This window comes from Macrotis lagotis, chromosome X (genome assembly GCF_037893015.1).
Source record: "Macrotis lagotis isolate mMagLag1 chromosome X, bilby.v1.9.chrom.fasta, whole genome shotgun sequence".
Lineage (NCBI taxonomy): Eukaryota > Metazoa > Chordata > Mammalia > Peramelemorphia > Peramelidae > Macrotis > Macrotis lagotis.
This window is the reverse complement of record NC_133666.1, coordinates 374533438-374549084: the sequence shown is the minus strand read 5'-3', so window position 1 is coordinate 374549084 and position 15647 is coordinate 374533438.

Here is a 15647-nt window from a genome sequence, read left to right as displayed (position 1 = left end):
AGAAATGATATGATTATCTCAATAGATGCTAAAACGTCTTTGATAAAATACAACATTGATTCCTATTAAAAGCACTAGAAAGTTTAGGGATAAATTGTGTTTTCCTTAAAATAATAAATAGCATCTATATAAAAGCACTAGTAAATATGATTTTTAGTGGGAATAATCTCAAAGCATTTCTAGTAAATTCAGGTATAAAACATGGATGCCCATTATTATCATCATCACTATTCAATATGATATTGGAAATGCTTATTTTTCAATAAGTGAAGAAAAGAAATTGAAGGAATCAGAATTGGCAATGAGGAAGCAAAACTTTCACTCTTTGCAGATGGTATGATGGTTTACTTAGAGAACCTGAGAAAAAACTAAAACAATTCCTCGAAATAATTGACAAATTCAGCAAAGTAGAAGGATATATAAAATAAACCCACATAAATTATCAGCATTTCTACATATGAACAAGAAAACCCAAGATTAAGAGATAGAAAGAGATATTCAATTTAAAATAACTGTAGACAACATTAATACTTGGGAATCTAGCTCCCAAGACAAAACCAGAAACTGTAGGGACACAATTATAAAACTCTCCTCACACAAATAAAGTTAGATCTAAAATAATTGGAAAAATGTCAGATGCTCATGGTTAAGTCAAGCTAATATAATAAAAATGAAATTTAAATTACTTATTCAGTGCCATACTAATCAAACTACCCAATAACTGCTTTACTGAGATAGAAAAAATACAAACTAATTCCAACTTTAAACAAAGTTCGTCTGGAGCATCAAAAGGGCAAGAATAGCAAGGGAACTGATGAAAAAAAAATGTTAAGGATGGTTGCTTTGCTCTACTAGATCTAAAACCATACTATAGAGCAGAAGTCATCAAAACTGCCAAATAAGAAAAAAAGTTGTATTTAGGATAGGTTCAAAAGAAACTGCAGCAAATGAATTCCACAATCTACTATTTGACAAAATCCAAAACATCAGCCTCTGGGATAAGAATTCACTGTTCGACAAAAATTGCTGTCAAAAGGGCAAAACAATGTGGCAAAATCTAGGCATAGATCCACATCTCATACTCTATTTCAAAATAAAGTCAAAATGGGTACAGGATTTAGAAATAAAGAGCAACACCTTATACAAATTAATGGACCAAGAGATATTTTCTCTATCTGATCTATGGAAAAAAGGATAATTCATGATCAAACAAAAATTAGAGCACATTATAAACTGCAAAATGAATGATTCAGACTATATTAAATTAAAAAGGTTTTACAATAATAAAATTAATGCTGCCAAAATTAGAAGAAAAGCAGAAAGCTGGGAAATAGTCTTCACAATCAGGAGTTCTGATAAAGGTCTTGTTTCTATTGCATCAAATTAATCAGTGCACCAGTCATTCCTCAATTTATAAATGGTCAAAGGATATGAACAGATAGTTTTCAAGTGAAGAAATTAAAGCTACATATATATATATATATATATATATATATATATATTATGAAAAATGCTCCTAATCACTATTGTTTGGAGAAATGCAAATTAAAACAACAATGAATATCAATGTTGGTGAGATTGTGGTAGGATTGGGTCATTGATGCATTGCTGGTTGAGTTGTGATTGGATCTAACCTTTCTGGAGTTCAATATGGAACTATGCCCAGAGAGTGATAAAACTTCATACCCTTTGACCCAGCAATTCCAATTCTAGGAGTATATCCAGAAGAAATTGCAAAAAAATGGGAGAAGTCCTATACATTCCAAAATATTCATAGCAGTTCTTTTCGTAGTGGCAAAGAATTGGAAATTGAAGGGATGCTCATCAATTGGGGAATGGCTAAACAAGCTATGGTACATAAATATTATGTAATATTGTTGTTCTAAAAGAAACCATAAATTGTTGGGCTCTAGAGAAGAATGGAATGACATATGGGATCTGATGCTGAATGAAGGGAATAGAGTCAAGAGAATAATGTATACATCAACAACATTATGAGATGAACAACCTTGATGGAATGAACTCTCAGCAGTCCAGAGAGCTGGGAAAATTGTGTTAGACTGCTTATGGACTATATTATCCCCAACCAGAGGAAGAAAAACAAAACAAAACAAAACACATGGAAAAAAATCCTTACCAAATCAGATAAACATTTTATAAAAATTATATCATGTATCTCTTCCCTTCAATATAATTCCTCATGCCCAAAATTACTAATTTGCAAGTATATTTAGCAATATATATATATATATATATATGTATATATATATATATATATATATATATATATATATAAAATGCTAATTTGACTGAGGGGAGAGTAGTGGGAAGCAAGCCTGGAGGGAAATTTTGTAACTTGTACAAAAGTACAAGTTAAAAATGGATGAAAATTTAAACAATAAACTAATTGATTAAAAATATTATAGAGTAAGAGAACTTGCAAAGAGAAAGAATGGGAGAATTGTCCAGCTTGAGATTTCTTGGTTCAAATTCAGAAAAAAAAGTCTTTCACACTCAGGTGAAGGAGGTATATAGGCAAAAGTGTAGGAGAGTGTGGGGAAAGCAATGACAAACTCTCAGATAGTGGAGGTCAAAAGTTATAGCCCCTATGTCCTTCTTCAGCAGGCCAGTGACATAGCAAGCCAATTGAGAGACATCCAGTCCCCTTGTAGAAGGCAGATTGTGAGCTCCAATCACCAGCCCAAGTGGCACAGCTAAGTCAGGGAACCCTAGCATAGTGGCTAAGCCACTAACACCTGAAGTTCCAACACTCTGAAAGATATGGAAAGGCCTCTGACCTCCAGCCTAAGAAGACAAGTACAGACTTCAACATTAAAAGAAAAACAAAAAAACATAAACTACAAAGTTTTTTTTAAACTTGTTTTATATTTTAAACTTGTTTATGAAATAGAAGGAAGCACCAAATTAGAAGGCTACTATTTAAGTAATATCATCTCAGAAGAGGACATTGGGAAAAATTCTATATGTGAAGCCTTAAGAAAAAAATGAATTTGTCACTAACCCAAAACCTCTTTTAAGAAGAGATCTAAAAGGATTTTTATATAACAAGGAGTAAAAACAGATAAAGAAATTAGAGGCATACAAGAGAGAATCCACAGTTTGGAAAAAAATTGATTTAAGAAAACAACTTCAAAAACACAGTTGATCAAATGCAAAAAGGAAACAACTTCAAAGATAGAATTTGGCAAATAGGCAAACAACTGCTTAAAAATACTATTGGGAAATGGAAAAAGAAAGAAAAGATAAATTAAGAAAACAACTGCTTAAAAATTAGAGATGGGCAAATGGAAGCTAATGACATTATGATACATCAAGAATCAGTGAAACAAAATGTAAAATTGAGAAAAATGAAAAATAACCGCTTGAACAACCAATGTCCTGGAAAATAGGTATAGGAGGGGTAAATTAAGAGTTATTGTACTACCTAAAGAGCAATGGCCAATAAAAGAACATGGAAAACATCTTTCAAGATATCATCAAGGAAAATTGCCCTGCTATCCTAGAACCAGAGGGTAAAATTATCATCAAAAGAATCCAACAATGATTTCCTGAATGTGAACCCTGCCCCCCCAAATGAAAAGGCCAAAGAATATTATAGCTAGATTGCAGAATTAATCGGGTCAAAAAGAAAAAAAGTTCTAGGAAGCCAGAAAGAAACAATTTAAATATGAAGAAACCACAGTCAAAATTACACAGGTTTTAGCAACTTCAACATTAAAGGATTAGATGGCCTGGAATATTATATTCCCAAGGTTAAAGGAGCTTGGAGTATAACCAAGAATCAGTGACTCAAGGAGTGGTTAGGTGGCACAATGTATAGCGCATCTGCCCTGGAGTCAGGAGTACCTGAGTTCAAATCAAGCCTCAGACACTTAGTAATTACCTAGCTGTGTAGCCTTGGGCTAGCCACTTAACCCCATTACCTTGCAAAAAAAACCCTAAAAAATCCCAAAATCAATGACTCAGAACATTTGAGAATACTTTCACAGAAAAAAGAATATTCAACAAAATAGGTGATTTTCAAATTTTCTTAAGGAAAATATCAGAGCTGAAAAGAAAAGATTTTCTTCAAATACAAGTTTTTAGAGATGCATTCAAAAGATGAGCAAAGAAAAGGAAGAAATATTACTCAAAAAGTTTAAAATGCTTACATCCATATACGAGAAGATGATACTTGTAACTCTTGAGGAATGTATTTCTATTAGAAGGAGTATTAGACAAAGGTAGGGGCATGGATTTATTTTTGTGTGATCATATAAAAAATGGACTTAAAGGTTTCTACTGGGAAGGAGGAAAAAAGAATGGAGTAAAGTAAAACACAGAAAGAGGCAGAAGTGATGTACTACATTAGAGAGAAAGTTGGGAGGGATTGAGAATTATTTGAACCTTTTGTTCAGTAGATAAGACTAAAACAGGAAATGAAATATATTTAATGTTTTTTTATCTTATAGGGAAATAAAAAGGGAAAGGGGAAAGGAAAGAGAATGAGGGGCTGATAGAAGGGAGGGCAAAGGATTGCATGTAGTAGAGGTCAAAGGGGAAAGAAAAGGGAGGGAGGTTTATAGATGGGAATGTACATTGAGGGAGGGAGTTTAAGAATTTCTGTACTTAGCAGAAGCTAAGGAAAAGAAAGAGGAAATGCAAATGGAAGCCACAGAATCCATTAAATCAATGCTAACCCACCATGAGGGGATGGGTGGTAAGGTAAATATGATGATGTTTATCCTTCATTCTTTTTTTTTAGAAAGATTTTATTTACTTTGAGTTTTACAATTTCCTCCCATTCTTGCTTCCCTTCCCCCACCTCCCACAGAAGGCATTCTTTAGTTTTTACATTGTTTCCATGGTATACATTGATCTCAGTTGAATGTGATGAAAGAGAAATCATATCCTTAAGGAAGAATAATAAAACATGAGATAGCAATATTACATAACAAGTTAGTGTGTCTTTTCCTAATCTGAAGGTAATAGTATTTGGTCTGTCTTCAAACTCCACAATTCTTTCTCTGGATACAGATGGTATTCTTCATTGCAGATAGCCCCAAATTGTCTCTGGTTGCTGAGCAAGTCCATCAAAGTTGATCATCAACCCCATGTTGCTGTCAGGGTGCACAGTGTTTTTCTGGTTCAGGGAACCATCTTGCTCAGCATCAGTTCATGCAAATCCTTCCAGGTGTCCCTGATTTCCTATCCCTCATTGGTTTCTAATAGAACAATAGTGTTCCATGATATATACCACAGTTTGTTAAGCCATTCCCCAATTGAAGGACATTCACTTAATTTCCAATTCTTTACCACCAGAAACAGGACTGTTATGAATATTTTTGTACAAGTGACATTTTTACAGTTTTTTCATAATTTCTGCAGGGTATAGACCCAGTAGTGGTATTGCTGGATCAAAGGGTATGCAAATTTTTGTTGCTCTTTGGGCATAATTCCAAGTTGCTCTCCAGAAAGGTTGAATGAGTTCACAGCTCCACCAACAATGTATCAGTGTCCCAGATTTCCCATGTCCCTTCCAACATTGATCTTTGTCATTTCTGGTCATAATGGCTAGTATGAGAGGTGTGACGTGATATCTCAAAGATGTTTTAATTTGCCTTTTCCTGATAAGTAATGATTTAGAACATTTTTTCATATGACTATGGATTGCTTTGATTTCCTCATCTGTAAATTGTCTGCATTCCTGGGATAAATCCTACTTGGTCAAAATGTATAAACCTAGTGATACCTTGTAATTGTCTTGCCTTACTAAGTTTTTATTTAGGATTTTTGCATCTGTATTCATCAGGGAGATAGGGCTATAATTTTCTTTCTCTGTTTTACATATTCCTGGTTTAGGTATCAGCACCATATTGGTGTCATAGAAAGAGTTACGGAGAGTTCTGTCTTCGCTTATTTTACCAAAGAGTTTATATAGAATTGGAACCAATTGCTACTTAAATGTTTGATAAAATTCACTTGTTAATCCATCTGGCCCTGGAGATTTTTTCTTAGGGAGTTCAGTGATGGCTTGTTAAATTTCTTTTTCTGAGATAGAGTAATTTAAGTTTTTAATTTCCTTTTCATTTGATCTGTGCAACTACTACTTTTGTAAATATTTTCCCATTTTATTTAGATTGTCAAATTCATTGGCGTAGAGTGGGGCAAAATAATTCCAAATTATTACATTATTTTCCTCCTCATTGGTAGTAACTTTACCTTTTTCATTTATGATACTAGTAATTTGTTTTTCTTCTTTCTTTTTCTTTTAATTAATTGAACAGAGGTTTATCAATTTTTTTTTCATAAAACCAGCTCTTGGTTTTATTTATTAGTTCAATAATTTTCTTGCTTTTGATTTTATTAATTTTTTCTTTAATTGTTAGAATTTCTAATTTGGTATTTAGTGGGGGGATTTAATTTGTTCTTTCTCTAATTTTTATAGTTGCATATTTAGTTCATTGATTTCTTCTTCCTCTAATTTATTCATGTAAGCATTTCAAAGATATAACATATCCCCTGACAGTTGCCTTGAGTGAATCCCATAGGTTTTGGTATGTTGTTTCATTATTTTCATTATATAGGATGAAATAATTAACTACTTCTATAATTTGTTGCTTGATCCACTCATTCTTCAAAATGAGGTTATTTAGTTTTCCATTAGTTCTTGGTCTATATCTCCCCAACCCAATATTGAATATTATTTTTATTGCAATATGATTTGAGAAAGATGCATTCACTATTTCTGCCTTTCTGCAATTAATCATTAGGTTTTTATGCCCAAATACATGACCAATGTTTGTGCAAGTGCTATGTACTGCAGAGAAAAAGTACATTCCTTTCTACCCCCATTCAGTGTCCTCCAGAGGTCTATCAAATCTAGGTTTCTAGCCATCTGTTTACCTCCTCAACTTCCTTCTTGTTTATTTTGTGATTCAATTCATCTAAATCTGAGAGTGGGAGATTGAGTTCTCCCACTAATACAGTTTTGTTGTCTTTGTCTTCCTATAGTTCTTTAAACTTCTCTAAGAATCTGGATGCTCTACCATTGGGTGCATACATATTTAATATGGTAATTACTTTATTGTCTATGGTATCTTTTAGGAGGATATAATTTCCTTCCTCATCTGTTTTTTTTTAAGATTTCTTTTTCAAGGCAATGGGGTTAAGTGGCTTGCCCAAGGCCACACAGCTAGATAATTATTAAGTGTCTGAGGCCAGATTTGAACCCAGGTACTCCTGACTCCAAGGCTGGTGCTCTATTCACTGCACCACCTAGCTGCCCCCTTCCCCATCTGTTTTAACACTATTTGAGCAGTTGTCTGAGATAAGGATTGTTAACCCTGCTTTTTTCAGTTCAGCTGAAACAAAGTACATTTTGCTTCAAACTTTTACCTTTACTCTATATGTATCTACCTGCTTCAAATGAGTTTCTTGCAAGCAGCATATTGTAGGATTCTGGTTTTTAATCCACTCTGCTATTTGTTTATGTTTTAAGGGAGAGTTCATCCCATTCACATTCTAAGTTATATTTGAATATAACTCTTTATTGCCCTCCTTGGTATCTTCCTTCTGTTTGCATTTTTCCCTTATTTCCCTTTATCCATATTCCCCAGTGTTTCTTTTCTGAATACTTCCATAGGGTGGCTAGGTGGCATAGTGCATAAAGCACTGGCCTTGGAGTCAGGATTACCTGGGTTCAAATCTGGCCTCAGACACTTAATAATTACCTAGCTGTGTGGCCTTGGGCAAGCCACTTAACCCCATTTGCCTTGCAAAAACCTAAAAAAAAATACTTCCACCTAAGGTGTGTTTGTGCTCATATCAACCCCATTCCCCTTTCTCTCCCCTTTCCCTTTTCACCTTCTTCCCTTCCTTCTGTCGGTTTTCCTTTTTTCTCCCTCTTCCTGCCACCCCCCCCCCAGCCCCGTTATTTTTTCCTTTTAATGCTTGGAAGGTAAGATACATTTTTTAACTTGATTAAGTGTGTCTAAATTAATTTTAAGCCAAGTCTGATGAGATGAAGATTCATGTTCTCACCTCCTCCTTTCTTCCCCTCAATTACAACAGGTCCTTTGTGCCTCTTGATGTAATGAGATTTACCGTATTCAGTCTCCTCCTTCCTCCCATCTCCTTACTGTCCCCCATTTTAAGAAGTTATTATTTTTAAGTCATTCTATCTAAGTCACATAAAAGTTATGAGTGTCTACCACTTCTGGCTAATTATATTCTCTCTAATAGAGTTACAGTTCTCAAGAGTTATGAGGATCTTTCTCCCAAGTGCGTATATAGCTAGTTTCAGCTTATAGGATAGTAGTTTTTTTTCTTAATCCTTTTTTTTTTATTTTCATGTTTCTCTTGAGCTTCCTATTTGATGTCCAAATTTTCTATTTTGCTCTGGTCTTTTCATCATGAAATCTTGGAAGACTCTCATTTCCTTAAATGTCCATCTTTTGCCCTGGAAGAGAAGTCTCAGCCTTACCATGTAGTGGATTCTTGGCTGTATTCCAAGCTCCCTTGATATTCAGAATATCTCATTCCAGCCCCTTTGATCCCTTAATGTTGCAGGACCCAGGTCCTGTGTTATCCTTACTGTGGCTCCTTGGTATTTAATTTTTTTTTCTTTCTGGCTGCTTGCAGGATTTTTTTCCTTTTATCTGATAGTTCTAGAATTTGGCCACAACATTCCTTGGTGTTTTTATTTTAGGATCTCTTTCCAGAGGGGATCAATATAATCTTTCAATAACCATATTTCCTTGTGGTTCCATGATATCAGGGCAATTTTCCATCACTAAATCCTGTCTTATTAATTCCAGGCTCTTTTTCTCTTCAGTGTTTTTTCAAGAAGGCCTGTAATTTTCAGCTTTTCACTTCTTGATCTGTTCTCTAGGTCAGTGGTTTTGTTGATGAGGTATTTTACATGTCCTATTTTTTTTATCTTTTAGTTTTGTTTAACACAATCTTGGTTTCCCACAAAGCCTGTAGTTTCTGTCGATTTCATTTTTTTAATTTAGTGAAAAATATTTTTCTTTATTTATCTTTTCCAACTCCTTTTCCAGTTGGTCAATTCTATTTTTTGAAGAAGTTTTCCATTTGCCCAAGTGTAGTTTTGAGAGAGTAATTTTCTTTTCACATTTGCCTAATTGAGGATGTGAGAGTATGATTTTCTTTTTGCATTTTCCCAATTGAATATCTGAGAGAATTATTCTTATTTTATATTTTCCAAGGATTTGTTTACTTGGTGCGAGATTTTAATTTTCTCTTGCAAGGTATTAATTTTCTCTTGAATTTCTTTTCCAATTTTTCCAATTGATTTTTAAACTCCTTCATGAGTTCTTCAAGGAAGTCTTTCATATTGTTCTCAGCAGTGCTAGATCTCTCTGGGTTAGAATCTATTTCCTTCTAAGTATTTCTTCATGCCTAACCCCTTCATTCTGGCCTTTTGTCATCTTTCTAGGATCTTGTTTTGTGGGGTTGGGGGTGGGCTGGCTCTCAGAGGCTTGCTTTTGAAGATCCTAAAGGCTTTGTTCACTTGGCTGAGTAATTCCATGGGCCAACCAGTAGCAGGTGCTGGTTGCCCTCTCTGGAGTGTTTGGGGCCCTTAGCAGCAGGGTCTTTGTTGTTGTTGAGCCCTGGGCTGGGCCCTGGGGGAGGGAGTTTATTTCCTATGAGTGAACTCTGCTGACCCCTCCTTAGCCTTGGGGGTGAGGTGTTGTTCTTTGTTCTGGGCAAAGGGCTCCATGGAAAGTATGTAGCTCAGGTCCCTGGCCCAGCTGGTTATTTTGAACTCACCCTCACCTATCCCCGTCCCCCCCCCCACCAAATACTCACACCTGCCACTCACTGTAGTCTTTATGGCTGACCCTATGGCTTCCCCTAGCAGATGTCTCAGTCCACTCTCATTTCCCAGTCCACCCACGGTCCCCTGAGGCAGACCTTCTTGGTAGATGTTCTTCTCCTAGCTTCTCTTTCTGGGTTTTGTCATTCGAATTTCTATTAAGAGATTTCTTTCATGTTGTTTCTGAGCAACAAGAGGAGCACTTAACACAGCACATGTCTTCTCTCTGCCATCTTGGCCAGAGGTCCAAGTCCATATCCTTCATTCTTGAAGAATGTCATTAAGTCACGGAAGTGATGCCAAGGCATGCATGTGAATTGGATTTGCATTGTCCTCCAGAGCCATCCAGATCCAAAAGCTATGTATGAATCAAGAAAACAGAAGATGGCCTTCATGCAAGGCAGTGTGGTTTAAGTTACTTGTCTAAGGTCACATAACTGCTAAGTGTCAAGTGTCTTAGGTTGGATTTGAATTCCAATCCTTATAATTCCAAGGTCAGTGTTCTTCTCAACAATAAAGTGACCAATGACAATTACAAAATACCTGAGAAGGAGAATGACATCTATATACAGAGAAAGAATATGGCTCTGAATGCTAACCAAACCATACTACTTTTATTTTTTAAAATGCATGCTTTTGTTTCTCATGATTTTGTCAGTTTTCAGATTATTTTTTTCACAACATGACTAATATGGAAATATGTTGACAAGACTGTGTATGTATGACCTGTATCAAGTCCCTTGCTGAAGAGTGGTGAGGAAATGGAGGGTCAGAGAAAAATGTGGAAGTCAAAATATTACAAAAATTAGTCTTGAAATTTCTCTCTATATATAATTGAAATAAAATAAAATAATATTTAAAATTAAATCAATTAATAGTAGGGAAAATTATGACTTGGTGGACATCAACTATTTAGTATATTTGATGAGTTGCCTTATGTTAACTGGTTTAGATAAAATCCAAGAAAATAAATGATATTCTCTATGTAATACAAATCAGGAGTCCTTGCCATGGGAACTTTATCATTTTCCACATTCCCAACCTATATTTTTAATACATAATTAAAAGAAAAATAAATACTACCAAATACAGACAAACTCTGGATTGTAGAGTAGTCTTAGAGACTTGAAAATCACTAGCAACCTCAATTGTTTTATTTTCTCCTTTCTCAAAGCCTAAGGAAAAATCAACCAGGCAACAACAACAAAAAAAAAACAATAATAAATGTTTTGTGTTCTGTATGCATGCATCAATTCTCATGCCTATCCATGTGTTAAATTGATTTATTTTTCCCAGTTAAGGGACTTCTTATAAAAAAGGGACAATTCCTCCTGTAGCATATTCTATAGATTCTATCTAAAAATATTTTACTTTTAAGTTTCAAAGTCATTCCCCCTAAAAGAAAAATCATATTTTAACGTTGGAATCCTTGACACTTTCAAAGGTTTCTATATTAAATACATATTTTTTTTAAATCAATGGGAATGACATCTGCTTTGCCAATTCACTCTAAGAATAATAGGGAATTTACAAGTGATATGCTTCTGAAATCTCTATGTATGTGAACCTTTAGAATGTGAATTCATGAGGGCGGAGTCAAGATGGCCACAAGAAGGGATCAAATCTTAGGAGCTCTCTGATAAAATTCATCAGCTAAGGACTCTAACTAAACTTTCGAGAGACAGAACCCACAAAGGACCCAGTGAGGCAGTTCTCCTACTCAAGGTAACCAGGAAAAGAGCAGAAAGGCTCTGCTCCCTGGGATTGGAGAGGCGGCGGCCCGCCAGAGCCAAAGAACCTCAGCCTCCCGGAGGCAGCACCAAGGTGCCGGGGGTCTCAGCTCACAGCAGCGGGGGAGTCTCCTGAGCTGCACCCCAAGGAGCACAAGGCACAAAGTGGGGGAACAGCAGGGGACCTCTGCCAGAGGGATCACTTGGAGCCCAGCCCTCAGGGCACACAGCAAGCAGCATCCTCTTTCCCCAGCCCTGATCCAGGAAACAGAAGCAGGCGGAGCTGGTAAGCAGGAGCCCCCAGGGCATGAGCCCATTGAACAGAGGGAGGGGAGTGAAGAGAGACTGCCTAGCTCTGTCCTCTGCCCCTGAAACATGACTCTGGGGCTCTGACCACATTCAGATAGTGACCACAGTCTAGGCCCCCCCATAGAACAGCAGGCCCCCCACTCCACATCAGCCCCTTGGCAGAGGGGGGCACTTATGGTCATTCATAGACCAGGAGGGAGGACAGAGCCACACACACTGAGACCCTTGTGGGAGTGTCCCAAAAGCTCAAGAAACACCCCAAACCAGGCCCAGGCTGGGAAAATGAGCAAGCAGAGAAACAAAAAGAAGACTATTGAGAAATAGTTTGCAAATGAGCCCAAGAAGGACCAAAATACTCAGTCTGAAGATGAGGAAGCAAAAGCTCCTGCATCTAAAGACTCCAAGAAAAACAGAAATTGGGCTCAGGCTAAGATAGAGCTCAAAAAAGACTTTGAAAATCAAATGAGGGTGTTAGAAGAAAAACTGGGAAAAGAAAGGAGAGAGATGCAGGAAAAACATGAAAATGAAGTCAGCAGCTTAGTCAAGGAAATACAAAAATGCTGAAGAAAATAGCATGCTAAAAACCAGCTTAGGTCAAATGGATAGAACACTTCAAAAAGTTATTGAGGAGAAGAATGCTTTCAAAAGCAAAATTGGCCAGATGGAAAAAGAGATAAGAAAACTCTCTGAGGAGAACAAATCCTTCAGACAAAGAATAGAATTCAGGGAGATTGATGAATTTAACAGAAATCAGGAATCAATACTTCAAAACCAAAAAAATGAAAAATTAGAAGAAAATGTGAAATATCTCATTGAAAAAACAACTGATATGGAAAACATACTTAGGAAAGATAATTTAAAAATTATTAGAATACCTGAAAGTTATGATAAGGAAAAGAGCCTTGACATCATTTTCAAAGAATTACTACAGGAAAATGTGCCCTGATATTCTAGAAGCAGAGAGCAAAATAGAAATGGAGAGAATCCACCAATCCCCCTGAGAAAGAGATCCCAAAATCCAACCCCTAGGAATATTATAGCCAAGTTCCAGAACTCCCAAGTCAAAGAGAAAATATTACAAGCAGCCAGAAGGACACAGTTCAAATATCGTGGAGCTGCAGTCAGGATCACACAGGACTTAGAAGCATCTACATTGGAAGCACGTAGGGCTTGGAATACAATATACTGGAAGGCAAGAGAGCTTAGAATGCAGCCAAGAATGAACTACCCAGCAAGGTTGAATGTCCTCTTCCAGGGAAAAAGATGGACTTTCAATGAACCAGGGGAATTTCAAAGGTTCCTTTTGGAATGGCCAGAGCTGAACAGAAGGTTTGATCTTCAGATACAGGACTCAGGTGAAGCATGGAGATTGGAAGAGAGGAGGGAAATATGAGGGACTTAATGAGGATGAACTGCATGTATTCCTGCATAGAAAAATGACACGATAATACTCATATGAACCTTCTCAGTTAATAGAGCAGGTAGAGAGAGCTTTTATAGTTGAAGCACAGGAGAAAGCTGAATTCGAAGATAAAATATGGTGTAAAAATGGAGTCAATAGAAAAAAGGGAAATGGAATGGGAGAAAGAAAAAGGAGAGGGGGGAATAGTCCAAGATATTTCACATAGGATTTTTTTTTATTACAACGAGCTATTGCAATGATATGGAAGGGGGCCTAGGGGGAAGGAGGGAAACTTTGCTCTCATCACAGATGGCTAGGAGAGGAAACAGCAAATATACTCAATGGGGTATAGACACGTGGAGTAAGAAGGAGGGGGAGCAGGGGGAAGGGATGTGAATAAAGGAGGAGAGGATGGACCATGGGGGGAGAGTGGCCAGATATAACACATTTTCTTTCTTACTTCTTGCAAGGGGCTGGGAATGGAAGGCCTGCCCAGGACCACAGGGCCAGGTGGATTCTGGGCCTAAGGGGTGGTATGGGGGCTCAGGGCTTCTTGGTCCCTGGACCAGGGATCTGTCTGCTGTGCCACTCAGAGACCATACAGCAGAGTCATAGTGAAAGGAGAGAGAAAATAGAGTACATGGTAGTGGAGAAATAAGAAAAGAGGGAGTTGGGATCAGCAATGGCAAGGGTGGAAAAATATGGAAATAACTTTTGTGATGGACTTATCATAAAGAATGAGATCCACCCATGAAAGAGTTGGTGTTGGAACAAAGACTCAAGCACATTATTTGTTATGATTATTTGGGGGAGGGTGCAGGGCAAGTAGGGCTGGATGGCCTGCCGGGGCCACATAGCGGGGTGATCTTTGGGTGTCTGGGGCCGGATTTGGACCCAGGTGCTACTGGCTGAAGGGCCAACGCTCTGTCTGCCACCCAGCCACCCCTACTATTATTACTATTTTGTTTTATTTGGGGTCTTTTTTTTTCTTTTTTTTTTTTTTTGGTTTTTGCAGGGCAGTGGGGAACGGGTGGCTTGCATGTCACACGGCTGGGTGATTGTTGGGTTAACGAGGCTGGATGTGGACTTGGGCGCTCATGGCTCCAGGGCTGTTGCTTCGTCCATTGCACCACCTGGCCATACCTACAATTATTATTATTTTTTTATTTTAATTTTTTTTCTCTCCCCTTTACTTTTTTCGCCCAAACAAGTCTATCTATATTCATGGGGGAGGAGGGGGTATTTTGTTTACTCGTAAACAAGAATATTTTATTAATGTAAAAAAACATTTGTACAAAATGAGAATAAAAAATAAATTAAAAGTTAAAAAAAAAAAAGAATGTGAGTTCATTGAAACCAGAGAATGATTATTTGCACTCAAGCAGAGAACTTGGGTTTCCAAGCATTTTTTTACCTTTGATAGTTATTACCTGTGTGATCTTGGACAACTCATTTAGCCTTCCTGGGTCTCCATATCCTCATTTTGAAAGTGACTGTACTGGATGAGATGACCTCCAAATTCACTTTTAACTTGAAATATATGAATCTTTGATTCTAAAATCATTACATTTAGTGTTCAAAGAAAATCAAAAGAATTAAATTAGAACCAGTTATCGTATTGATATATTATGGAATTCTTTTGCATTATGAATAAGAAAAAGCATGCTTGTTAAAATCTACCAACCAAATTTTAGCAAAGATTTGTATAATTATCTTTAATTAATTCTTTTTTTCATGTTGTCATCTTTATTTTATTTTTAAAAATTTTTTAATTTAATATTTATTTATTTTCATTTTGTACAAATGTTTTTATACATTAATAAAATATTATTGTTTAAGAGTAAACAAAATACCCCCAACAAATATAGACTTGCTGAAGTGATAAATTAAAGGGGAGAGAAAAAAATTAAAATTAAAAAATAATAGTAATAATTGTAGTTATGGCCAGGTGGCTCATTGGACAGAGCACCAGCCCTGGAGCCAGGAGCACCTGAGCCCATATCTGGACCCGTACACCCCACAATAATCCTGCTGTGTGACATGCAAGCCACCCCAAACCCACTGCCTGCAAAAACAAAAAAAAAAAAAAAGAAAGAAAAAAAAGACGCAAAATAAAATAAAATACTAATAATAGTAGGGGCAGCTGAGTGGCAGACAGAGCACTGGCCCTTGACCCAGGAGTACCAGGGTCCAAATCTGGCCTCAGACACCCAACGATCACCCTGCTATGTGGCCCCAGGCAGGCCACCCAGCCCCATTTGCCCTGCACCCCCAAAATAATAGTAACAAAAATGTGCTTCAGTCTGTATTCCAAGACCACCAATTCTGTTGCTGGTGGATCACATTCTTTATGATAAGTCCATCA